This window comes from Anser brachyrhynchus, assembly GCF_964034855.1.
Source record: "Anser brachyrhynchus genome assembly, chromosome: 4".
Taxonomy (NCBI): domain Eukaryota; kingdom Metazoa; phylum Chordata; class Aves; order Anseriformes; family Anatidae; genus Anser; species Anser brachyrhynchus.
In genome coordinates this window covers 27,177,834-27,190,133 of record NC_137698.1, presented here as the reverse complement: position 1 = coordinate 27,190,133, position 12,300 = coordinate 27,177,834, and the positions used below count along the sequence as shown (strand labels likewise).

At 40.5% G+C, this 12,300-nt stretch overlaps 1 long non-coding RNA gene across 1 annotated transcript in view; it reads left to right on the top strand.

Annotated features, from left to right (window-relative positions):
- LOC308193916 overlaps positions 1 to 12,300 on the top strand; it is an 88,719-nt gene that overhangs the window by 30,570 nt on the left and 45,849 nt on the right. The window lies entirely within an intron of this gene.

Here is a 12,300-nt window from a genome sequence, read left to right as displayed (position 1 = left end):
CCCCTGAAACCACATCCCACAGGAAGGGAAGCAAAGCTGGAGGTTTCAGGAGGCTCAGCTGACATTTGCTGTCCTCTCCAAGCTTTAGGGAAGATGGAGCACTGCGTGGGAATGTTAAAGGCTGGGAATCCCAGATATGTGGTTAATGGAGTCAAGCAATGTGCAGATCAGTAAGATGTCCCCATGGAATTGGTGCTTTTCGGCTTCTGTTGCAGATCCCTTCCCCTAATAGCATGGGCTGGGCAGAGCCGTGATGTTGCTGTAGTTGTGAAGAAGCAGTGGCAGAAAGAAATTTGCAGGAGATAATGCTGCCTGAGGCGTCATTAACTCCTAATGGAGCTCGGAGAGGACAATATTGTGAAGATCCTGTCCTGCTTGAAATCCCATGCAGTCTAATCCCTCTGTGTACTTGTAATAGTAGTGATGTAAAAATATACATGGTTCTGTTACTACTTCCATTCTTTGCTTTCTATTTTACCTCTTTTTGCTGGAAAAATGACTAAAACTAGGCTTTCTCAGGAGTTTTCAGAAAACTTTATCCGTAGGATTATGACTTAAGGATCCCAAATAATACATGTATCTGTTACACTTTGTGCTTATAGCAGCCTCCAATAAATTTGGGGAAACACTATGTCATTACCTACACTTCTCACAAACTTGAATACTGTTTCCAAACAGTGTTGCTAACTTCAGAACAAAAGTAACATAAAGGAAATCGGTCTATAAATGTGTCTTTTAAGACACTCTCCCCTCTTTTTTACTGTCAAGTTTCAGTGCAAGACCTCATTAGAATGCAAAATTTCCGTATTTCCATGCAGTGAGGTACAACGTAGCTTTACTGTAGGCACTTCTGATCATCTCAGGGAGGTGATTTTGTAGTCTCTGGTGGGTGGCCTCGTAACATATGTGTGTGGATTCTTGACTCCTTAGAACCTGAGAGAGTGGCAGCATCTTACCTCCCCTCAAAGTGGTTCAGACTTCTGGACAAAATATAACGTCAGTGATTTCTGAGCTTGGTGGCTGCTGCTTTGGTGTCTAGCCAAGTCAGCACTGCAGAGTGCTGAAGGTAATGGATGGCAGCTCTTACGGAAGAACTATTGCTTTCTTCTGTGTTTGTATGTAGGTACCATGTGCGTATGGAGCTTTTCCTCATTAAATGTGGTTAGTTTGTCACCGGAGTATGACTGTGTGGAGGTTAAAACTTTCTTCCTTTAATAAAAGTATCTGACAAGCAGGCCCTAAACTTACATTGGAAATGTTTCAGTGCTCCTTACTGCTTTCTAAGATGCCTGCCCCGCTCTCTACCCTGTCCTACTCTCCACACACGTGCCGTGGTATGGAGAGTACAGGCTGTGAGTTATCTGTCAGAACATCTTTCCTGTTTTTCCACTGCATCAATATAATTCTGTAAGTTACTTGCACAAACAGATTTTGTGAAGTGCCAGGGAAAGAGAAGGAAGGTTAAAGAACCAAATGTCTTCCTAAGAAAAACATTAACAACATTTTTCTGTAAGAAGTGGAACATTAACCTGTAGGCAGATGTCTTAACTGCTAGCTGCTTCTGTGAAACAGGCTGGTGAAATTAGCTTGTAGCAGGTTGTAGCAGAGCATCTAACGCAGAGGCTATAATAATTTCTGCCACAGTGCCACTGAAGTTAGTTAGGGATGTCAGGAATGGATTTGGCTCTGCTGCTTGTTGGCCTTTTGTACTTTGTCAAAAAGATTTTCCATTGTCTGTTTCCCAAAACAGTCGTGTCTTTCCATAGAGGGCTGTGTTGAGTCCAAATGCGAGGGAACAGATGCCTCATCATCCATTCCAATTAAAGAATTTTCAGACGGAAGGAAATCCTGCCATGGTGCCTGAGTCACCGAGCTAACATCAGCAACCAGCATCTTGTTCCCATTGTGTGCTGACTCAGTCCTTCCTCTGCTGCCATTTAAGTTGTATCGCTTTCTCTGCTCTTAGGAATGTGAAAAACTACTCTGGGCTTCTAGTTGCATTGTAACGGGTATCTTTTGCTAGAAATTTGGGATAGAACTCTGAGATATAAATACTAATGAACTTTCTGAACAATTACTCTGAATTAAGTTTTGTGCCACAGAATTTTTGTTTAAATTTAAAAAAAAAAAAAAAAAGCGGAGGAAAAAAAAGTTGCAAGACCCTATTTGTCATAATTGTAAAAAAAACCTTCAAAATATGTCCTAGGCTTGTTTACGTGACATTATTCAAGAACCGCTATTCCTGAGTAACTCAATATGTGGATATTTTTATTCCATAATTAGCATGACTTTCTCATTTTTAGCTTAACTCATTTTCAACATGCATTAAGTTGAGCAAGAGCGAAGCAGTTTGAGAAGTGAAATTTAAATCCAGCCTCCTGAAAAATGCCTTCCTGTATCCCAAGACGGTATGCCTATTAGTAGTGCAGGCAGTTTACAAGATGGTTTGAGGACGGATGATGGGGATCGATCATCCCAAACCAGCTGCCAGCCCAAAGTGGTGACGTTATCATCATGGATGCAGTACAGAGCTAGTAATTAGCCACATAAAACTTTTTAAAAACAAATTTAGAAACGTATTATGGCCTATAATGTTCAGGAGGGAAATACTTTGAACTGAAACATGCACTGATTCGTCAGTAGGGACACGGGAAGAGTTTTACCCCTTGTTGATAGCAGTTGTTGTTAATTAGCCAGTCAAGCACAGAACCCAGTACCTCATCTAGCAAAGTGATGTTTTTCAACTCCAGGGGAGTGAAACGGTTTAACAAAGTGGAAATGGTCACCGGACATACTGGATAAGGAGGAAACAAAATAAGTTTTATGGAGCCCCAGAAGAATTTTAAATAGGAGCTGGCTTGCAGAGGTTATCAGTCCCCAGCAGGGTATTTATTCTGTGGTGACCATCGGCTGCGTGTGGGAGTCACCCAAAGGGGCAACCTTTTGTCAGGCATCTGCAACTCTTCAACTGCACCAGGAAGGAGAGAGAAAGAAACCTTTGTGATTTAAACTTAGTGTAGATAGAAAGAGGCTTTTATTTCCATCTTTCTTTACCTTGTTCTGTAGCAAGAGTGCTCTCTGAGTAGCTGGGTGATAAGGCATTCCACACCCAGCAGGGCGGTGTTTCTAGAGCCATCAGAGCCATAACTGGGGGACATCTGCAGCACTGGAGCAAGTGTTCTGCAGTGTATCCGAAGGGGAACAGCTGCATGATTCTGGTGGAAAGAGTGTAATTACTGGGGCCTAGAGGGGAAGGAGGGTTTTCTGGTGACAGGTTAGAGCTGATGGTAGAGCTCACTGACAACCAGAAAAAAATGGACAGCGTTCTTGGACTCTGGGTGGCCAGGAGGAGTTTGCTACAGTCAGCAACTACTCCTGCCTGGCATGAACTGCAATTTCAGCACCTCTAGTTTGCCACAGCCGTAAAAAAATACACGTGTCAGACACAAAAACCCGACTCCATGCTTCCCAGTATGGAGACCACACAGGAGCGGTAATAGGGAAATACCTAACCCCCAGCCATAGGTGGCAGAGGTATGTGTAATGGAGGGAGGCCTTCAGAGCCAGCCTCAGTGACTTTACAAAGTCTCTGGAGACTCTGTGGTGGTCACCACAGGTTGACTGACGTTGGAAGCAATTATCTGCTGAAGGGTTGAGAAGAAACAGGAGGATCCTTTGTGAAAATAACACCACCAAGAAACTCTCGGACAAGCACTGCCCCTTGTTTTGTGAGACGCTGTACTTCCCCCTGGTTATGCATGAAACAAAAGGAGTTGCTTGAAAGTGAGAAGTGCCTACTAAAATAGGTTTTATTTTTGTGTCTGTATCGGTTTGTTCTTTATTAGCATATCTGAATTGTTTACTTTCTGCTATTTTCTTTCTGTTGCCTAGAGATGTTTGGTAAGTTGTCAGCACTATAACAGAGGCAGATTTAAGATTCAACTAGAATGAGTTTTAACACAAAAGCATAGTCTTTTTTTTTTTTTTTTTTTTTTTATTAGGGCTTAAGCAATTAAGACTTCGTTTTAATAGGACAACACTGAATATACCTTCCCAGTAAGATCAGCTTCTTGTCTTTTACCCTGTAAGGTCCTGCTGAGGCAAAAATTCTCTCGAAAACCATTACACCTTTCTCTGCAAACCAGGCTGATGGTGTTGCATGCGTTACAAGTCACTAATTCAATACTGATTTTTTAAATTTGCTCTTTAAACTTTCCTTTCTGATTTTAATCTCAGAAAACTCTCTGCTGTGTTTTATCTTGGATGTGATGGGTTTATCAGAACTTTGACTGCAAGATTTTGAACACCTCCCTGAGGTATGCTGTTATCTCCCATTAGAGTTTATGGAAGTTTATGATGAAGAGTGCTTCCTCAGCATCAGTGTTTCTGATCAGATCATTCACTGTGAAGATGCACTGTGCCAGATACATCTGCAAAGTGTTCATGTCTGGCATTTTAGAGTAAATATCACATCAGTATTTTTAAATGACTGGTACAATATGTGGGTATCTACAACAGAAATTCCTAAGCCTCAAGTAGGATAATTGAGATGATTTGATTATATGAAAATGTTGCCAGAATTTATGTTAATGATAGGTCTCAGTTCATATCTAGCCCTAAATGTTTATTTTGCTTGTGAGACAGTTAGAAACATGTTGATTTTTCCTCCAAGTACGCACCACTGCTCAAAGATGAACGAATATTAAAAGGTTCATCATACCATAGAATCCACACTATTTATATTTAAGTAGTTTAGTTTTAGATTATTTAATACATAAAGTCCCAACTGTATTACAATTCACACATCTTTACTAATTCTGCTGAAACATGCAGTGATATTTCCCTAAGTAACTACCAAGATGATCTTCCTAACACTGCAAGCTGACCAAGGAAGCAGGCTGAGTAGTTGTTCTGACCTGTGCCGATTGCTTGAGATGCAAAGCAGTGCTGAGAATTTTCTGACACCTTATTTCAGACACGGTTGTATGTATGTGCTATGCCCCATATCTTCTGAGAACCTTATCCTCTGAGACCCGAGGGTGATCATATAAATAGCTTGCACCTCATTTTGAATTTACAGACAAGTCTTGGAATCAACAGAGGAAAACATGCAGTAATGGGAAAAAACGTAGCAACAGCAGAGAAAAGACTGATGGCAAATATTGGGAAAGAGCCAACACCTTTCACAATGGTCCTGTTCATATATATAAATCACATGTTTATGTGTTTTTCTGGATCTGGGCCTAACTGCACAACTGGCTTTCTTTTAAGCGTCAAGTAAGTGCAAGAGAAAGCAGAAGATAAACTTGGTCTCGGGTTCCTCTGGTGGACTGAAGATGCCTATCTTTTCCACCTTCTGTTAATCTTTGTTTTTATTTTAAGAAAATGGGGCTGGTTGTGGACTAAAGCCTTTCTGAGATAAAGAACAAGGCTAAATTTTGGTGTCTGAGGAGGCTTACTCCTGTTTCTACACAGAATAAGCTTTTGAAAGCTTTTCTAATAGCGCAAGAACCCTTGATTTGGTAATGGATGGTGAGCATGAACGCTAGTGAGAGGATGGGATGGTTTAACAGATTGGTGAATATACCGAGTGCTATGCAATGGAGAACCAAAGTGCAAGTGGGTTATGGCAGATTCCCTTAGCTGTGGAATCTTAGCTTTGTTAATATGCAGGAGGCAAAATAAATGTTGTTCATCTGCTGGATCAGAGATCCTGCTACCTTGCTTAATCTGTTCATTTGTCAGGTAGCCAGCTGGCAGCCTAAGCTCTGTGCCATACATTTTCTTATTTTTAGTGTTTGGGTGTTGCATAATAAAAATACGGGAAATGCAGAAACAAAATTGTAGTTTGATCTGTTTCATTTTGAAGCAAGTCATTCGAGTAGGAAATTTATGTCTATCCTAAGCCGTGTTTTCCTCTGCACAGATATACATGGAACTAAAAGGAGCATTTATTAGCTGATGGCACATTAATGTCATCTAAGGACTTAGTGAAACAGAAAGATAATTGGATTAATGTGTAAAGTATAATATTTGAGCCCAACAAATCTAACAAATGTGACACTGCTTTATCTGATGAGTGTAAATGAAATCTCGCACAAGATATTAAAGAATGCAGTGCTTTGTACTGCAGAATCCTCCATTCCTTTCCAACCACATAGCCATAATCATAAGTCATTCATGACAAAAATCAATGTCTTACTTTTCTGATGGCTTTTGTTCACTGTTCCTAGGAACTGTTTTCTAGCTTTTCTCAAGAGGGTATTTAGAATTTAAGCTCCCTCTCTCTGCTTGTTTATTATGTACAGTGCCATTCATTTGCTGAGTGACCACGGTGCCAAGTTCCAGCTTGGCATTTGTGGAACATTTTCCTTTCAGTCCCCTGAGAATGCATGCTTTGGCCTCTCCAGTGCCAGCAAATTCTCAGCACTCTAATGAAGTGGTGTGGTCTAGGCTGAAGTGGGCAGAAACGTTACCAGCTTCTGTCTTGGTGTTTGTAGCTGCACTGATGATAGCTTTTGAAAGAAAAAAAAAAAAAAAGACATTTTCTGATTATGTATTTGAATAAAATCTGATTGCATGGAGCATTCTAGTAGATGTTATGGCCTATAGCAAATTCTTAAGAGAAAAGAGAAAACGTGCAGTGGTCGGCCAGTAATCTCCTAAAAGATTATCCAATTCTGCTCCCATAAAAATGACCTTTTACAATCCATTATATAGTAGGTTAATACAAAGGCAACAGACCTCACTTACAAATGGGAATTCCCAGTGTAGCTGCTTTGCAAACAGGTTACCTGATCAAAAGCACTGGCTATCGGTACTGCTAATTGATAGGGCCTTAAAGCCTTTTGTGTTGTTACCTGGAGGCAAGCTGAGGACAACCACCTTCATTGAGAAAATATTGATTTTTCTAGGATATCCTGTGTTTGTTCTGCAAATTGCAAATAGATACAGAATACAATTTAAGTCTTTGTGAGAAGAGAGTGTTGTGATTAAGTCTGGAATCTGTGTTCTCTTAACCCTTCATTGCTCAATTTTCAAAGGTTAAAAAAAATCGTATACAACTCTCATTTACAACATAGCAATAGTTCAAGCTGCATTTTGTTAAATCTGGCCAGGATCGTGCCATTACAGAATAAGAAGCTGAATAAGGATGCAGGGCTGTACGAGGCAGCAATTTAGAATCTATTAATTTATGTTGAGGCGTCTAGCTTCCACACGTCATCCTTTAGAACAGAATAGTTCCACTTGAATGCTGGCAGGCCTCTGGGAGAGTCTTTATCTGGTACAGTGCAAAAGCAAGCTCACATGCGCTAGTACAGCATGTGTTTGCATGCTCTTCTTCAGCAGTTGCCTGGCTGAAGAACTCGTGTTTAGTCTCCCATGAAGAACTACGAGGCAGCGCTAGAGCAAATGAAGAGGGGTACTTTGGTCACAGTATCAAGGCAAAAGAAAGAAATGAGTTGTAGCAAAAGGGTCTGACTGCACCAGCACCAGCCTTTGGTTATGCTTGCAGTGCCCTTCTTTATCTGGAAAGAGGCTCAGAGACACTGTGGAGACACTGAACTGTATAGTTTGGGGACTGTATCATGTTAACACTATTCATAATCTCCTGCACATTGCCAATATACAAGATATGGCAGAATTTTTTCATTGTTAAAGTATTGTAGGCTACCCCGAGCAGTGTCTTTAGCTGCTGTCTGAAAACTGACTGGTAATTACCGCCAGAGATGAATTCGCATGCTTCAATGAGCACGTCTTTGGTGATACTTTAGCTCTTGCATCAGTTTTAGAAGGAAGACCCCAATAATTACTGAAGTTTGTTGTTGTTGTTGTTGTTTTCTGAAAAACATGTAAAGCCTGTGGGTACTCCTAAGTGTTTCTGTCCCTGCTGAGAAGAGATGGGTTTTCTCTGGAGCTATTTTTTTCTGAAATTGTATAGTACAGTAGGAACATAGCTCTCAGCGATGCTGTATCATATAACATTGGCTAGTGCTCTGGGGCTATTTCTAATAACTGCAACAGGAGTTACAGCATCACAGTAAGTATATTATATATTCTAATAAAATGACTAGTAGTCTGATGCAGACTACATGAATAACAGTGATTTGGAGCCTTTCACCTCATTTGTGGCATATATATTAAAGAATGAGCTCTATGCTTAGCAGAGATTACACAGAGATTACGAAATGTAGAAACTGTAGTTCCAAAAAGCAGTTTTATTCAGCAGCAGATTACTGTCATTTTACTGCATACTTATGAAGAACTTGAGTTTTTAGTTAAAAGGATACAGAAAAAACAGACTCTCTTAAAATTTAATTATCAGCCTCCAGAGAAATTCAGAATTTCAGTTTAAAAAATGTGAAAAAGCATTTATCAGTGCATTTGAAATGAATATTATTTACATAGTATCAGCAAGCCGTCTGCAGTCTTTTCAGAAATACCTAATTTAGAGAGGCCCCTGCACTTAGCAAGCTGTTCGATGAACAAGGTAAGCCAATACAAACAGTGGATAGCTGAAGTGCGAGTGTAGGAACTGTGCAAGGGTGTTAGTCCATCAAGGATGGGAGGCTAAGCAAAAAGAAACATGTTACTTAAGGCTGGGATGTATCATGTGTCACTTTTTTGAAGGGAACAACCAAAGGAACATAACATATTCACAGACCAGTTATGACTGGGTATACTTCTATTTCACCTGTGTCTTGGGAATGATGTCTTTAGCTGTTCTGTTGATGCTGCTCTGCAAAAGTATTTCAGTTTATTCATTAGTTCAGCAGGCACCAACCTAGCAGTAGTTAAATGTCCATCTGCATAACTAACATTGGATTATACAGATGGGTGTGAGTGATCCTGCCCCCATACAGCCAACCGAAAACAACAACAACAACAACAACAACAAAAACCTCCTCCACCACCAAAACATTAGTGTCCTCTATTTTAAAAAGGGAGGAATTTTAGGGCAAACAAAACAAAAGCCAAATACTAAAGCAAAATGCAAGAAAGGTATCAAAATGGAGTGCTGCCCTGGGGGATAGGAGCAAGATAAATCTCCTTCGGTGGAATATTTATTTTTATACACAAAGAAGAGATTACACATGGTAGAGAATATTTAACCAAGAAGACACCAGGAGAGAAATGTGCTTCCACAAGTCCCTTAAAGAAGCTGCAGTCATCTAAGCAGAACTATAAAAAGGACTGGAAATATATTTCTTGATAAAGGCTATCCTGAGAGAAGGACTCTCAGGCAATACTTTCCTTATTTTTGTGATGATTTACTTTGGGGCCAGGGGTGAAAAATTCCTTGATTTTAGGAATCTCCTTTTCCTCCATTGGAGTATGTTTAAATGAAAAAATGATTAAAATGATTTAGAATTTAATATACTTAGAAGATAAACACCTCTGGATGTTCTGAGTGAGGAGAAAAATTTCCCATTTTAATCATAAATTTATTTTTATTTTTACAATCTTTTCCTGAGGCTGTTTACTCTCACAGATGTTAGAGAGAAGGATAACGAAGCATTTTAAACAGGCAGGGTCCATACTTGTCTCCTTAGGACAGAGCTTCATTTTGTGACTGCTCTTTGCTTTGAATCCTGCTTTCCGACCAAGGTCCTGCCCCTCTGGCAGGAAGGTGCTAAAGGACACCCAAACCAGGCAGGAGATACCTGTCTGTCTGGGCTAATCTTTAGGAAGAAACAGTAACAGGCTGCAGAAAGAGGCGAGTGCTGGTGGCATTTATTTATATGTAATTATCAATTGAGAATGACTGGGCCTGAGCTGTTAATACAAGTGCTCTTTATTGGGTGGTATAATTAAGGCCTATGCAAGAGAAGACCAAGGTATTTCAGAAAGACTACCTTGTGCCTCTTGGGTGGGAGCTTCTCAGCTCCGGGGCTGCCTGTGCTTGGCCTCTGACACATAGCTATTTCAAAACTGGTGGGAGAAGGAGACAAGGCTCTTTCTGGTAACTTGCAGTAGTTCCTTGCCTACAGTGCTTGCCCGCACAGGAGAGCTCTCCTCAGAGTAGATTAAGAGGAATCTGTTCTCCAAATGGAAGGTGGCTATAGAATGGCAAATTGATTTGGTACTCATTAAATTTCTCTTAAATGATAAGCAAGGTTTTACATACACTCTCCATGCTATAGAAGGCTGGCTGTTAATAGTCATTCTCGTCTCTCCTTGTGGTATGAAATAACTTCTCCTTATGTAACTTCAGTGTCCTACATCTGCCGCATTTAGTGGTTGCTGCCATGCATTGTGATACAGTAGAAGAAACCAGTATCTTAGCTTCGGGTTCTCTGACCAGTTTATAGATGTGCACATGCTACCATGGATCTGTGAGTCAGCCTTTACTGTAAGAGTTTAATGACTCAGTTTGGGCCTGGGAGCCAGAGAGCTAAATATAGAACATAGCATTAGAGCCTGGTACAGCTGGGGAGAAAAAGTCCATTTGGGGACTGGACTTACAAAAAGTCAGTTTGGAACAGAGGTGCCTGTAATGCAGGCACACTTGCCCCAAGCACTGCTTTGCTCTGTTCTGAGACTTCTCATTCGAGAAGTAGCACTGCAGAGCTGGTAGGGACAGAGAAAAGAGCAGGAAGTTAAGACATGAGGAGAGGAGACGTGGAAGAATGGTCACCAAAAAGGAGCTGATTCTAAAGTCTCTGAGCTGGTTATTCCAGGCACTGGTGCAGGACATGAACTCGAAAATGTTCTCTTACGTGGGGAAGTGAAGTTGTAGCACTGCATATAGGTGGGCCCTGAGCTACGCACCAGCTTTCCCTGCCTCTGGTCTCAGTAAGAGAGCAGAGACCCCTCTGCCCATCCCCATCTTTCTCTGTCGAGATACCACCCCTCAGCAGCACTTAGTTTTGGGGTGCCTCTGTCGATATTCACATAAAGCATTCTCCTCCACCTGACAGATACCTTCCCTTCATAAGAAACACCTGGTCTGGGAGGAGCCTGTTTCACAGTGTTCAGGAGCATAGGCACGATCCACCAGCTCACGGGGACCAAGTGATTGGTGGTACCCTGCCTTCCTGGAAAATGCTCTGAGAAAGTTGTTGGGAGTCCTTCAGCATGCTGAAGGCGGGTGCAGCCTGAAGGGGTGCCGATCTATATTAAAAAAAAAAAAAAAAGCCACAGTGTATCAAGCTACCCCAGTTACAGACACGGTCCCACACTGAGACAATAAAATATCATATGGCTCTGGCCATATGTATGCTATTTTTATGCCCCCTTCACTATTTTTGATATACATTTGTAGATAAATTGTGGAAGTTTTTCATCACCATTTACTCAACTGAAACCACTGAAGAAAAACGTGTTCTGAATATGTTTTTCAAAGTTAGATTACCTTTCCAAAGCGCAGAGTTAAAAGATAAAACATTGTAGGTTAAAAATGCATTTCCTTTGCATCTACAAAGCCTTCAGTTGTCCCACGAAGTATGGCTTACTTAAGAGGCCAACTCTTAAAACAGCGTGCTGCCAAGATACTCCATGAGAACTTTTAAAATTCAACACTTAGCACTTTTCAGAATTAGTTGCTCTGAATCAAACGGAAGGTCAGAAAGCCCTGATTATGTTACAGTACTTTTGTCAAAAGGTAACTGCAAATAGAGGAACTGACACGGTATGTACATTAGAATAAAACAGGCACTGATTTAAAAAAAATCAACATCTGCCTGTATGCGCCATTCTGCAAGACTTATGATTACACAGTAATTCTTAAGCACAGGAGCAAACTGCTATGCCTCACCTAATACCAATAAACCTGCACAAAAATGCTGATCTGTACTTTAAAAAAAAATTTTAAATGACAATTGTAAAAAAATGAAGGGTAGAGATTTAATCACAAGCATACTCAAATCAGACAACAGAAGAGGGTCAGCAGTAAACAAATGCTGCTCAGAAAGAAAATGAGTCAGTAGACAGTGAGAACTACGTTCAAGCGGTCTGATTAATACAGTCTTACATTTAGTGCAAAAAGAATAATGAATGTCAGAAATCAAATCCAACACTGACTTCTTGTGCTGCAGAAATCTAGTCATGTTTCATAAAATTCCGGAAAAGTATTTTAAATGGTGTAAATATATCCTGTAAATCTCTTTTCCTTTCTAAACCCGACCTGGTGTTCTTTATGCTTTTAGAACACAAACTCACTTGGACAGGATTTTCCAGATGCTGAGTGTTTTACAAACAATTGCTGCTTGGTGATGTGATAAATAAAACAATATAACAAAAGGTGTGCATAGACCAAATATGAGAACAGATTGCTTAATGTCCCTGAAGTGCTTAAGG